Genomic DNA, 14,991 nt, shown 5'->3' on the forward strand with positions numbered 1-14,991 from the left:
CTCTGAAGTAATGTCTGCCCTACGATTGGTCCCACTATCCTCTCGTAGGAATTTTCATGATCTTTCCTTCATTAACAATGCCTTAAATGGCAAATTTCGATCTTAAGAAATACTTTCTTTTCTCTCCCATTTCCCATTTTCGCCTTTCGTAATAATCACTAACTACACCAACCGAAATTCCGTCTTTCTCTCTCGCAGTGATCACTTTTTTACAGGATCCCTACCTTTTTCAATACCATTTGGACTACTCACCCTTCCCTGGATCTTTCAATGCCCATCAGATCATTCAAGAGGCAGCTTCGAAAAGCCATCATCTGAATCTTTTATTTAATATTCTTTTTATAGCTTTTTTTAATAGTTTATATTTGTTAAAGCTGCAGATTTTAAGTCGTCTATTCAATGTAAAAGGCCATTATGGCTGTTTTTGAATGATTCAATAAATAAATAAAAATAAAAGAAATAAATTAACAGGATTCGGGAAACAAGAGAATAGTTTTGAGAATATACAACATGAATCAATGGCACATAAATGCTCCAGATTTTTCTTCTATCGATCCAATAATGCAATAACAAAAACAATGTTTATAAGAGGATTATTATTGCACCAATACGACATAAATCGCTGGTATTTGTAATGACGATGATTCTAATGTTTCTAATGTTTCGGGGATCGGGTTGGTGTGGTGGCTAGAGTGTTGGCTTCCCACCCGGTGGGCCCGGGTTCAAATCCCGGCAGCAGCAGAGAATTTTCAGAGACTGCCCGATCCCTGCTTGAATGTTGTGCGGAGAACATTTCAAGCGCAACGCTCCGTCCGTCGGTTTCTCTCCACCCTCCCTTACCTACCCCTTCCCTCATGGCGCAAATGACCTCAGCTGTCGGTCGCCTCCTGCAAATACCATACCATCTAATGTATCTCAATGGGAGTGAAGCTAGGACGTTGACAGGTACAGCGAAATCAAGAGTGAAAGCATTCGCAACGCTGTGCCACCGAAGAATGATGAATATAAACTGGATTGCCCGAGTAAATAATGAGGAAGAGCTAAGAAAAATTACCTTAGGGAGAAGACGGGACAACTAATTTGGCCACATAATGAGAGCTGATGGTTTGATGAAAACAATCGTGAAAGGACAAGTGCAGGAAGGGAAGAAGGGCAAGGGACGGCCTCGAATGAGTTACACTGAACATGTTATAAAGGATGAAAAAGAGAAGAAAAACGTCGCTAAGAAAACGTTAGCAGATAGGAGAGCTGAGTCAAACCAATCTTAAATCGCAAATGACGTCAATCTTAATCGAACTAATCTAAAACGATCTCAATCTTAAATCTCAACCTCAAACGGCGTCAACCTTAACATTGTTGATTTAAGGTGATGAATGATTTTAATGGTATTTTCCCAAAACTTTTTTCATAGCGTTGTTGCATAGTGACCAATATTCCATTGTTGTAAAGTTCAATGGCTGCGAACATAAATCAGTAGATAGCTATAGAATCGCCGTAGTGTTGTTGTGACGGCAGCGAAGACGAAAAGGATATCCGACTGTAGCCACCCATCCCATTTGCACTCCAACCCCCAACAACCCCGAACCAATCCGCGTCAGGGGATGCCAGTCACGAGATATCGATCGGCTGCACGCGATACCACGACGCCACCAGACTGCCCGTCGCGTGATCGCAATCAGTGAGTTACAACGCGGGCTGTGACGTGGAAATTGGCAAAATCGCCGCAAAAATCTAGTATCTTTGCATTATCTGGAGGAACCAACTCATCGATATGAATACATGAATACATTTCCTCCTTTAAAAGCTCTTAATGAGCGGACTTGAGGATATTTTTTGGAATAATTTTATTTTTAGAAAATTGACGTAGGTTTTTTTTAGATTCATTAAAAGGGTTACGTATAACTTAAAGAGGTCGAGAGAATACGACAGAGACATGAAAATTAAGTATTTTATCGATTAAGGTAGGTCTGCTTAGAGCATTTAAGAAGCACTCTGGCAGTATCTCCTCCCTTCCTACACTTCCCTCTTCAGTTCGTAATAAGGATTACAAAAAATTATCTAAAAATCTTATTCCTTTCCTTCCTCTCCCTCGTTTACCTATCATTCTTCCCTCTAACACTGTTTTCAGCATCCCCGCCACGCTCAGTACTCACTCAATCCATTATATTTTCTGTATCCTCCATAACTCATCTAGAAGCTGCCTCTCCTCACCCACCAAGTTCAGCATTTCGTCGTTCCTCCTCTCCGTCCACTCCACCGTCTCCATTATTCTCCACACCAACATCTCAAAGGCTCCAGTCTTCTCTCGTCCTCCTTAAGTGTACATGTTTCTGCACCGTAAAGCGCTACACTTTATCACTCTCTTCACTAACCTTTTCTTAAAACTCTTACATAACTATCCCCCCATAAGCTCCATCCTGTTCATGAACGTCTCCTTTGGTAACGCAATTCTTTTACTGCCGTGTCCATTTTCCTCTAAATACATGAATAAAGCGATGTTAATAAAACCGTCTTGTTTGAGATGGCAAAAGCCACTAAAGAAAAGGGATCATTATACTTGTAGTATGCGGAATAGGAAAGCAATAATTACACGGCTAGAAAATGCAGAGGCGAAATGCTGATACAGAGCTCCAAATTAATAAAGTACACATTTACAGGAAAATCAGATAAATCTACTATCAAATATTACAAAGCTTATGATCGAAAAAAATGTTATTACACCATTTGAAACTTATGGGGCTGAGACCTGGACATTATCAAGTCAGGATGAAACCCTAGGAGAAAACTTGAAGGAAAGATCATATTGAGAATATACGGCTCAATTATAGAAAGGGATTGATGGAGAGAAATAGAATGGAGATATATGATATATGAGAAGGAAGGATATATTTGGATTTGCAAAGTCACTTCGGCTGGCATGGTTGTGTCATGTGGAAAGGATAGAAAATGACGTAATGCCCAAGGTAATACTTAATAGCAAGATGGAAGGGGCTAAAAAAATAGGCAGAGCACGGAAGGGATGTCTGAAAGATGTGCAGGATGATGTTGAGGGCAATTGCGATGGAGGAAGAAAGCAAGAAGAAATGATTGGTGCGTTATCATGGAGGAAGATGACGTTAAGCGTCGAAACCAAGACAGTGATTAAAAAAAAATATTTTCTGGAAAAAGCAAGTTTAATATTTTTTCATCCAAAAAAATGGAGGAAGTCAAGGAACATACTGGGCTGTATAGGTGCAGAAAATGTATGATGCTCATGATTATATATTTATGATAAAATATTATTTAATCTAAAAAAATTATCATGCCCTCAAACAGAATTTAAAGTTAGAATATTTCTATAATGGATTCAAATTAACTTTGCGCAATAGAAAGGCATGCAGGTGGTGTTTAATTCAGATCTTCAAATATATCTTGAGATTTTTTTTGGTAATGATAAACCAAGTTTGATAAAAATGGGACAGATGAATCCATTACTTCATATTTATTCCTTTCATGGACGTGATTATTTTTTTAATCTCGTCGAATCACACGAAAGCGCCGGACAAAGCACACAAAAGCGCATCAGGAATGCAGGACTCGCGAATGGTAATAAATTTTTGTTTCCGCAAAATTTTTGGTTGAAACGGAATTCAAGTAATTTAGAATGCGTCACACCGTAGCCACCGAGAGACAACCCACGGCCACGGCCATAAATGATGCAGCCATAGTTAGCAGAATATGGCGTGCTTTGCGAAATTTTTTAAATCAGTGCCTACAAATTTTCGGATGTTTATCAGGTGTAAATCGAGACCCGCGTCACGTTTGAACGAAATGAACGAACTGCACGTCGTTTTCCAATGCTTCGATTAACAGCGTTATTTATTTGTTTCCCGATTGGAACATTCCAAAAAAACTTCAATCGGAAGCTTTTATTTCGTCGACATATTTCAACCAAGCGCACTTTCATAAAATACGACTGCATTCATTGAATTAATCTTTCAAAGCAGAATACCGGATATTTCAAAATTAATAGCGGGATTTATAACACTTTATAATATTAATTAAACTTAAATTACAGCTTTAATAGTATGGCAAATGAAAGAGCAACTCAATAAGTTTGTTGGCAACAATGCTCTGCTGCACTCAATGTTTCCGCCGCATTGTTGAATCCGAATGATGTGGATTCAATTATTGAAATACAGGATAAAACTCACCATTTTGAGTTGTGACAGCAGTTTTACCACCTTAAGCATCTACAAAGGGATTTTTTGTCCAAAGGAATAAACCATAAAATATTCACTAAACTTTTTGTTCGGAGGATTATTTTTTCATGATAGCTTCATGCAATTTATTTATAAAGGTAACAATTTTAGTCACTTTCTTCTTTAGAATAAGGTCTTCAAAATCTTCCTCACCACTTGCCATATACTTTTCTCTTAGGTCATGCGATTGGGTCACGTAGGTAATGCGATTCGTCTCGGGATTGGTATTAGTTCTTGAGGTAGAAAGCCGTTTATCAATGCCGCATTGCCGGCAATTAATGGTCCATTTGCTGGCAAGACCAATTACACACTCGGATTGTATATCCAGGAGTGATATCACGTTATCGTAGCCCGAGCAAATCAGTTACTGCGCGAGGAACATCATATCGACAATTCTGCTTCTAGCTCGGTTAAAATAGACATTGACCCTCGCATAACTTGCCAACAAGCTGAAAATTTGTATGAACCTTAAGGATACCACTCTAATGAAATCCTGAAAAGTCCCCATCGATCCCGTGCGTGCAAAAAATTTTATTCAAGGTCAAAGGTCACAAAAATGTTTTTTTTGCATTTTTTTGGCCTAACGGTCTTAGAGAAAAAAGTGAAATGACAATTTAGTAGATAATTTTCCGATCTACACTTTTGGTCTGAGCAGTTTTTATCATAAAACCAACCGTTTGGCCAAAAAATGCAAAAAAACCCATTTTTGTGACCTTTGACCTCGAATAAAAGTTTTTGCACACACGGGATCGATGGAGACTTTTCAGGATTTCATTAGAGTGGTATCCTTAAGGTTCATGCAAATTTTCAGCTTGTTGGCAATTTATGCAAGGGTGACCCTATTTTTTGGGATAATTTGACCGGGATATTCCTTCAACTATGGTATTGTTGGCACCGGAAACTTCTGACTGCGCCCGCGCCGGACCAATCTTCAGGTTTTCAAATCGTTTGGCTTTCTTTGCTTTAGCGAATCAGCCCCTGTGACGATCTTGGGGAGTATCCATCGCACAAAATGGATTCAATCGATGAAAATATGTAGACGGCGAAGAGGAGAGATAATGAAGAATGTGAATGGATGCAGGTGAGATAGAGACCACGGCCAAATGATTGAAATAAAAAATGAAGGGCTAAAAATTAAAATGATGGACGCAATAACTTAAGCGCAAAGAAAAGATCTTGAAAACCTCAAAACACCAAGCTGGAACACACCACCCTTGTGTAGGCTTTCGCGGTGTGGTGAGGATTCAGGAGACTGGTTTTCGGGGTTGCTACCACGTAGATTCATGTCTGCAGACGACAGTTTCGCCGGAATTGTAGCAGGCTTCTTCAGGTCAGGGGTGTATAAGAGACGGGCGATACCACGGATCTCCACTTCATTGACCTGAAGAAGCCTGCTGCAATTCCGGCGAAACTGTCGTCAGCAGAGATGAATTTACGCGGTAGTAACCCCGAAAACCAGTCTGCTGAATGCAACACACCACGTTTGATCAACCAAAATAAGGTATCACAGGGCGGGTTGCAATGTTACAGTCAAAGGTTCACCCACTAACAGTGTTGCCACATATTTCTGTCATAAGTTATTATTGCATTATACTTCTAAATAAAACCTTATACATGCATTATGAAATATTTTTTCCTTGTCCTCAATTCATTAATTATTCTTGACTTAAAATGTTAAAGTAATAACTGCTGATACCGAAGTCAATATAACCTTTAGTTTACATTAGGAATGTAAAAGTTTCGTATTGCACATTTACCATGATATATTACCATTATTTCCCCTCAATAGTCCTAGCTTAATAAAAAAAAGTATTTTAAACCTGAATAAAATCATCAATTCACAAAATTTTTATCATACGAAAACAGGTATTCGAAGCCCAGATTCTTCCTTAAAAGCGATGGAGAAAGAGGATTATATAAACGTCGAATGAGGGAGCAATAATGGACCAGAATAATAAATTGAATAAGACTGAAAACGGGAGTTGGTATTTTTTTAAATGGACACCGTATGCCCGCTCCATATTCAAAGCGTGGTCGAACGAGTGCGAAACAGCACCTCTCTTTTACTTTCTCGTTTGAAAATGTACCCACAACACGCTTTTCGAACCCTAGATTTCATGAAACCCTTAGTTGATTGCAAAAATTTATGCAGTAATAAATCCAAGAATCAACTGAATAGGGTGGTTTCCTATTATTGTTTTATTGCCTATATCGAAATATTATTACTCCTGGAGTACGTATTAAACTCTTTTAGATTTTTAAATGACGATATCTATTTTTCGCGATTAAATGAAAAGTGAAAATTTTTAAGCGCGCGAAAATGCGACGGCTAAGTATGAATGCTGGAAAAGTCCGTGTGACCTCATTCTGGTTCCGGCTGCCGCCGTGTGAGGTCACCTTGGTACGAGGCTAGGGACGCCGCTACGATGCAGGCTGCTAGTAGGTAGCGGAGTACCCTGTTAGCAGGCAGCGCTTGGATTAAATAAGGATTATTAATACCCAATCAAACGAAGGAAACTTACCGACCATTGGCAATTTTAATAGGTGATTATTAAGAAATGTTTCCTGCTCTGTGCCCCATGTATGTATAGGTAATCTCAGACGGTGTAAAACTCCTATCTACTCGTATAGAAACTAGGTCCCTGTGACGTCAGGTTGAGTGGCATCGCATGGGCGCCAATCTGGCCTTTTTCAAACGAGGATAAAATTGACCATTGACATTCGTCTCACTGAGATTTATAAAACCAATTAATTTGTATTATACGAATACATTACTGTTTGGTAACGACTCGCAATCAATGCCTATCGTTTTATTTGATGAAGGAAACTACCCTAATGTTTCTTGATTGTGATGGTTGAATCATATAGTCGAATTGGCAGGCTTTTTTAAGCTTACTTTTCCCCGTTTTGCTACGATGTCATCACCTTGTGTATTCCCGTCGCGAACAGCTGAATACTTTTTCCCCGTAGTTCACATGTTGTTATTTTTGCTTCCGCCGTTGAAACCTGCTCTGAGGCAGAAAATAGTTTTTATTCCCCCCAGACGTGCTCGCAATTGAATCTCCGACGCGCTGTTTGTTTCCATTATTATATCCCATGACTTTTGCTATCGCCGTGAATAGGGTTGTTCACCATATTTTTTTTATTTAAGAAATTGAAAGATCGTGCCTCAGAAGGAGCAATGACAATTATATTACGCTATTTTCTTCATTGTACATGTTTAGAGAAGGCTTTAAACAGTGACAAATTTTACGTTACGCCAAAAAGCCCTACTTCCATCTTGAATTGATGTGTGACGTCACAAGCCTGTAGATGCCCTGCTGCAGTGTTGTTTAAGTGGCTCAGCAGGGTTATTCCCCTTTTTTTAAGATCTCCAGCGTCTGCCGCCAGATCAGTGTTTAAAGAAAATCCAAATTTATCCTTTAATAAGAGTAATAATAAGCAAAATTACCCCTACTTGTACATATTTATTGCTCATCATATCACAAATAGCACTACAACGCACACATTTCACGAGCTGTCTTTTTAATACGTATAATCAGTATATTCCAAATCAACTGATTCAATAAAAAACTTGGCTCACAATAAATATAAAACACTATTATGTAACACTAATAAAACATGACAATCGGTTTTCCAATCACTCTGCACACACAAAAGAATTTGCACTCCTTGAAGTTCGAAAGGATTCTCCACACCTCACTTACCACTCATCACTAACGACTTAGAATCAGTTTACGTTATTTTACATTGACATTGCGAAGACAATGAAATGAATAGGCTGAAACAAATTATTAAACTAGCTAAACCAGTTATTGTGACATCAAAAAACTTCGAATTTCACTTTCACTATTACCGTAACCAAATATGACCAAAACAAACAACAGCGCAACGAAATTCGTGAAATGTAAACACTGACGAATGCTCCAAATGAATTGACAATAAGTAATAAAATCAAACAGAACTTAGAAGCGAACAAACGAATGAAAATTAATATACTTTCGCTGTATCCTCTAAGTACAACTAGCTCAAATATGAAACATATCCTTCGCAATAGTTAGATACCTTAGATCGAAATGTATAGGGTTGATTGAACCAGCATGGAAGAAATAAATAATTTCGTCGAAGATGTTACATTCACAACTCACTTCACTAGTCGCTTCACTCTTTCCTTCATCGTCTATATGCAATCAATTCACTCAGGGGTACATTAAGGGCACAAATTTTGTTCACTTGCACTAGCGGCAAAATGAAAGTTCACTGCACGTAGGTAGTTTCCTTGCAAATGCAGCTATACAAAACTTTCAATTCCTGTCAACAATTACACTACATACGTTGCCTGCCTAACTTGAAGAATGGATTTTATGTCGCCTTGATCCATCCGGAAGCTTCATGCACAACATAGGCCATTTCAAAATAAGGAATAACCTTGGCAAATGTCCAGTCGGCATGCAGAGTGCTCAGCTTGGCATAGAGCGATCGAGAGTACAGGCCAGCCGTACAGGCTTGTTTCGTCATCACCTCTATTTCAAGATGGCCGACCGTTTTTGGCGGCGTTTAAAATTGTTCGAATTTTGATTGCTAATAATTCCATCATTACTTTTTCAACGCATCTGTCATTCATCCCAATCAAAATAAAATTACATCAGAAGTGATATACAATCGTTTTTTTAGACCGTTTTGATAGGCTTGAACAACCCTATTGTCAAATGCAGACCCAGACCGGAAAAAATACCGAATCATCTTTCGGGGAACTCAATTTCTGCCAATAAATATCGTTTCAGGCAAACCTTTGCACTCGGCACTCCACGCGCCGTGACATCGAAATTGCTTTTTTAGAAAAACGGTCGTAAACTTGCGACTCTTTTTGCGGTTTCGAAATTTATGGCCATCTGATACGGGCAATAATCTCTCTAGGCAGATGGCGTAGATAACCGGACCGGCTGCGCTAAAAACGTTTCTGGTTTGTAATATGTGAAATATCGATCGTAACGGCAGCGACTTATCACTCACTAGTGAATACTGACTAGATGGTCGAATGCGGCATTAATTCCTCCATGCCTCACCCCTTAGTGGATTTGGTGAAGCCTGGTATTGCTTTGGTAAAAAAAAAATCCGTGAAATTAAATCTGTTTCACTTCCATTTATTTTCTAAATATCATGCTCCTATCCACTATTTATTTAGTGTAATATTTTACGCCTTAATTGCATATGTAATATTTGTGTATTCTATGTACCTCATTAACAATGTTGTATTTTTCATGTAACATGACATTAGCTCTCACTCAGTATGTTTTCGCATTTTTTCACCTCCCCCTTCTTGCGTGGGCGTTTTCCTGCAGTGTTTTTTTTTCGCTGAAGGATACCACACCCTCATCCTCATAAGTAGTTTTTCCTACAAGTAGAAATCTTTTTTCTTACACAAAATTTTCACATATTTATGTTTATCTTTTCTGACATTTCACAAATAGTGTATATTTTATATATTTTGTATTTTAAACGATTATCTACCGTTTTTTAATATGTTTCCATTGACGCTATCGAGGGGTTAGGTGGAAGAGGGGACTTCTTAGTCTCAACCTCGCCCGAATAAAGACATCTTATTGCTATTATTATTTATTTTTCTTGAGGTTCTTTTTAATGGAATGGTAGGTAAATAAATAATATTTTTTGTAGCTCTTAATCTTTGTGGAATAGTGAAATGAATAGTGATTATAATTTCATATTTTAAAGAATCTAATTAAATGAATCGAGAACACAGCTATCGCTAATACGAGAATGGATATTTTTCAACTTCCGATAGCTCAGCCAAAACACCATACAATTACCAGGCGGGTACTGCGCAGGTAGAGCAATTGCGCGTCCTCCCTACCACACCATCAAGTCATTTCCTACCGAAGGTTATTAGTTTAAGGTTAGTAGCAATCTCATTAACTACACTGCCTCAATTGATTCTCCCGCCAAATGTGCACTGCGGAGAGAGAGCCAGAAAACTCGCCGAATGGCTTCAGCATTAACATGTCTTCACCTTTATGCCGATAAAAGGTAATTTTTCTTTAATGCAATGTGGCCAGAATGTCAAACAGTGTGAAACATTGCGTCCATTCACACTCAATACAAAAGAAGAGACTTGCTGACTTCTGGAAGTGTTCTGATCCATAGCAACGCCCGTCATCTCAGCACTGATGCAGCTTAACTGCTCCTAGAGCACTTTCAAAGGGACATTTTCAATGCCGTGCAATGTCGACCTAGTGTCGTGTGCCTTCCATCTTAACGCTGAAATAAAGATTTGGCTAGGCGGGAAGCATCTTCAAACGGGCGATGTGCTTCGGGACAAAGACGAAATTCATTTGAGGTCATTGGCGGCTACATCCTATGAAGAAGGTATGGTAAAACTTGTCCACAGGCACGACCAATTCCTCAATCGCCGAGGCGATTATGTCGAAAGGATGATCAATTGTGCTCAACATTTAGCAATGAAATAATTTTTAATCTATCACTTTGTCTTCTGATCATGATCCATCGTAGGTTGAAGAAAAGCGTTCTGAGCATATTTTTTGGCTCGTGCAGAAAAACCGCTCTTCTTTTTGCTTTCAAGTTGTCACCAATATATTGCTGAAGCCTTATATAACTTAATCCACTGGTTAATTTAGATTTGAAGCCGGTCGAAATAAGCCGCGAGGGAAACTGCACAATTCGTTGAAAAAAGAGCATAAAGAAAGCTTAGTGTACATAGATTTTTTAAAAATTGGTTTGGGAGCCGCAGAATACTGAGAGGCTACGAGGTAGGCTTTTATTACGTGAGCAATTGAGAATGGATATCTTAAGCGATTCGGAGATCACCACATTAGAGCCCCACTATACATATACTATGTATATCCAGGTCTGAATTAAGAGAAATATTTTACCGAACGGGTAGGTATGGGGATTCGTTCTTCCCGCGCACGATAAAGGACTTTGATAAATTCTATGCGGAACTTAATTAAAGCATTTCCTTTTTAGAAGTTTACGGCTGGTGCCCTAACAACCCCTGCCACACGCATATTTAGGCGGCATGCGGGGCAGTATGAAGATGTACACAACTACGGGGGAAAATTGTCGAATTTTGCCCCGATTCATGGTAAGTCCAGTTAGGGAATACGCGTTGCTTATGTGAGACAATATTATGAAATAATATTCCTTTAATAAGAACGAGGGAAAGGGATTTTGTGCTAAAAATGAGTGAAGTTCTTACTAATCTTACAGGTCAATCTTTCAATATATTTCTCTCAATTAATTTTGATTGCACATTCACGTCATATTTATATGGTTAAATTATATAGTTGAAGTATATTAATACTTTATTCATTGCTTTCAATTGATTTCGTTTTGGATTTGAGAAGAAAGTCATGACCCATTATGTTTTTTTTAGCGTTACATCTATTGCAAAACCAGCAAAAAATATAAGTGGCTGGTAGTTCCATGTAGACACAATTGGACCCGAATAACAGTTTTGCATAAAAGGGTAGTACATATGTCTGGTCTCTCTCTCGTACTAAAATATACGTAACTCAAGTTCCTCGATAATGTTCTCTAAAAAAACAACGATAATGGCCGGAGTTCATTCCATTCCCGACTCTTCAGGGACTTCATGTTAGTTGCTACTTAATCACTACGAATAGGCGGTAATACTAGTAGTAAAAGCGATTGAGTCCTTAAATAAATAAAGCTTTTCCAGCTCCCTCGGCTGTCGTGAAACTGGAAATCTCTTTTTATTTCTAACAAGGCGTGCGAATACAAATAAGGGAACAATACCCATGTATTTATCTTCTGGTGAATTCGTGTTGAACGTTAAGCCAGGATTACCAGAGTAAACACTGAATTAATACGCGGTAAAAGGTCTCCCTACACACTCAAAGTGAATGCTAATGCTAGGCTTACAGATACTCTAAAGTAGGATTAAAATGTCGGCAAACAATCACTATTGATTGCGCTTTGTACTGCACGATAAGAATTTCACTCTTTAAATCAACTGACAAAATCCCCGACAGTTAACGGAAACTTAGTAAAATAAAAAAATAAAGACCCAGCGAAAATCAGAAGAAATTAGGAGAAATAGATGGAATGGGGAGGACAATGCTCTTTTGTCCTCGCAATAAAATTATTTTCACGATATACAAGCGGCCAGAATACTATATAGTTTATGATCGTATTAACAACATGCTGAAAATTTTGGACGAAAATGAAAATGTTGAAAATTGGTTAGGAGTCGTTGTGTAATCTTGATGATTTCAATTTGTTTTCTTTTTTCTTTTGTGTTTTCATTCTTAAAGGTTATTATCATTATTAGTTTTTCTCATTTTTCTTTTCATCTTTGAATTCATGATAATATATTTTGTATTTGCATTGTTGAAATTTATAATCCTTAAAAATGTGTTTCCATATCCCACTCTTGTGTATATTTTTAACCTTCGATCGCTCGGCGAAAATATCATACAAGCGACATGCGGGTACAGCGCAACAGCGGACAGGGCAACTGCGCATCCTCTGCACCACACATTCAAGCATTTCTGATCGTAAGTTGTTAGTTTGAGGTTAGTAGCAATCTCATTAACTAAACTGCCTCAATTGAATCTCCCGCCAAGTGAGCACTGCGGATCGACAGCCAGAAAACTCGTCGAATGGCTTCAGCATGGATTTGGACATGCCTCCAACTTTACGCCGATAAAAGAGAATTTTTGCGTTAATGCAGCTGTTCAGTGTGAAACGTTACGTCCATTCCCATTCAAAAGAAAAGAAGAGACATGGTGATTTCTGGAAGTGTTATGATCCATAACAACGCCCGTCATCTCAGCGCTGATTGCAGCCCAACTGCTCCATGAGCAATTTCAATTGGACGTTTTCCATCACCCGCCGTGGAATGCCGACCTAGTGCCGTGTGACTTCCATCTTCGCTGAAATAAAGATTTGGCTAGGAGGGAAGCATTTTCAAACGGGCGATGAGCTTCAAAGGTGCTGGAGCTGGGAGGTACTCCAACACCCACCGTACAGTCCACACCTTGCACCTTCGGACTTTCATTTGTTTGGTCATTTGAAGAAATTCCTGGAGGGGGCAACGTTTCGACGCTGATGAAGAAGTCAAATCGACTGTGCGGAGATGGTTGTATTAAAAAAAAAGTACTTCTACGAACAGGATATTTTCAAACTAATGTCATGATAGGATAAATGAGTCGAGGGACTTGGATCTTATGAAAAAATAGGTAAAATATGTATATTCAATGCTATAAAATTTATATTGCCTAACAGATTAAACTTTTTGTTAAAAAAAATTGTGCGTTACTTATCGATCCACCCTCGTATGTGCCCCATGTAGGTAAAACGGCCTTCATAGACCGCTTTGTATTTCACCCGTATGCATAGCAGCAGTGAGGATTGGCAGCCATAGCCACGTGGTGGTGAGGCAATGCCTACCCCCACCCCCTAAGACCCTCCCTATCCCTCCCCGCCCGCACAGCTAAGCTCACAGAGAGAGAGAGAGAGAGAGCGAGAGGGGAGACCATCTTGAAACACCTCCTGCGTGGTTATCCCCTCCTTGCCGCCTAGCCCAGCACAACGGCGCCTCTAGAGGCCTGGCGTCATTCCACGGAAACAACATACCAGCACCGTCCAACGACAGGCACATTGTCTCTTCTCTATCGCGGGCGGTCTTAGCTCCGCCAAAGCAAATTACTACCGCTACTATACTACTAATTCAGAGCCAGGGACGTTGTAAAATATCTGGAGGCGCTGTTACCGAGTTTTTGGCGTTGTCAAAGACCCGCCATCTTGGTTTGACAATAGGGTAGTTTCCTTCATCAAAGAAAACGAAAGTCATTGATTGCGATTCGTTACCCACCATTACTGTATTCATAATATACAAATTATTTCGTTTTAGAAATACCGGTTGAGACGAATGGCAGTGGTCCATTTTTATCCTCATTTGAAAAGGGCCAGATTGGCGCCCATGCGATGCCACTCCACGTGACGTCACAGGGACCTAGTTTCTATACGAGAAGATAGGAGTTATACGTCGTCTGAGGTTACCAATGCATGCATGAGGCGCAGATCTCAGGGAAACATGTCTTAATAATCACTTATTAAAACTGGCTAAGGTCGGAAAGTTTTCTTCATTTGGTAAGGTATTAATAATCCTTATTTAAGCCAAGCGCTACCAGCCAGCAGGGTACTCAGCTACCCGCTAGCAGCCTGCGTCGTATCAGTGCTATACTCGCCTCAAGGTCACCTCACAGGGCGGCAGCGGGAACCAGAAATACGTCACACGGAGAGATTTCCCGGCATTCATACTTACGCGTCGCGTTTTCGTGCGCTAGAAAATTTTCACTTTTCATTTTTTCGCGAAAAATAGATATCGTCATTTAAAAATCTAAAAGCGTGAAATACGTACTCCAGGAGTAATAATCTTTCGATTTAGGCAATAAAAATATAATAGGAAACCACCCTATTTTTGGTTTCAGTCTCCGACTGATATTTTGAGGTGGCTAAGTTTTGTTCTAAAAATTAACTAAATTAAGTGAAAAATGCTACCATAATCACTAGTATTTACTCACCGATGATTGTCATAGGATTTTTTTCTCATCATTCGGGATACTTCTATTCAGGGCCGGCCCTAGCAGGTGCGGGGCTAGGGGCGAACCTTCAGTGCGGGGCCCTTCACTAAAAATATTAAACTCTATATCCCATCTAAAAACTCGAGCATTTTGAATCACTACCA

Source organism: Ischnura elegans, chromosome 9 (genome assembly GCF_921293095.1).
Source record: "Ischnura elegans chromosome 9, ioIscEleg1.1, whole genome shotgun sequence".
Classification (NCBI taxonomy): domain Eukaryota; kingdom Metazoa; phylum Arthropoda; class Insecta; order Odonata; family Coenagrionidae; genus Ischnura; species Ischnura elegans.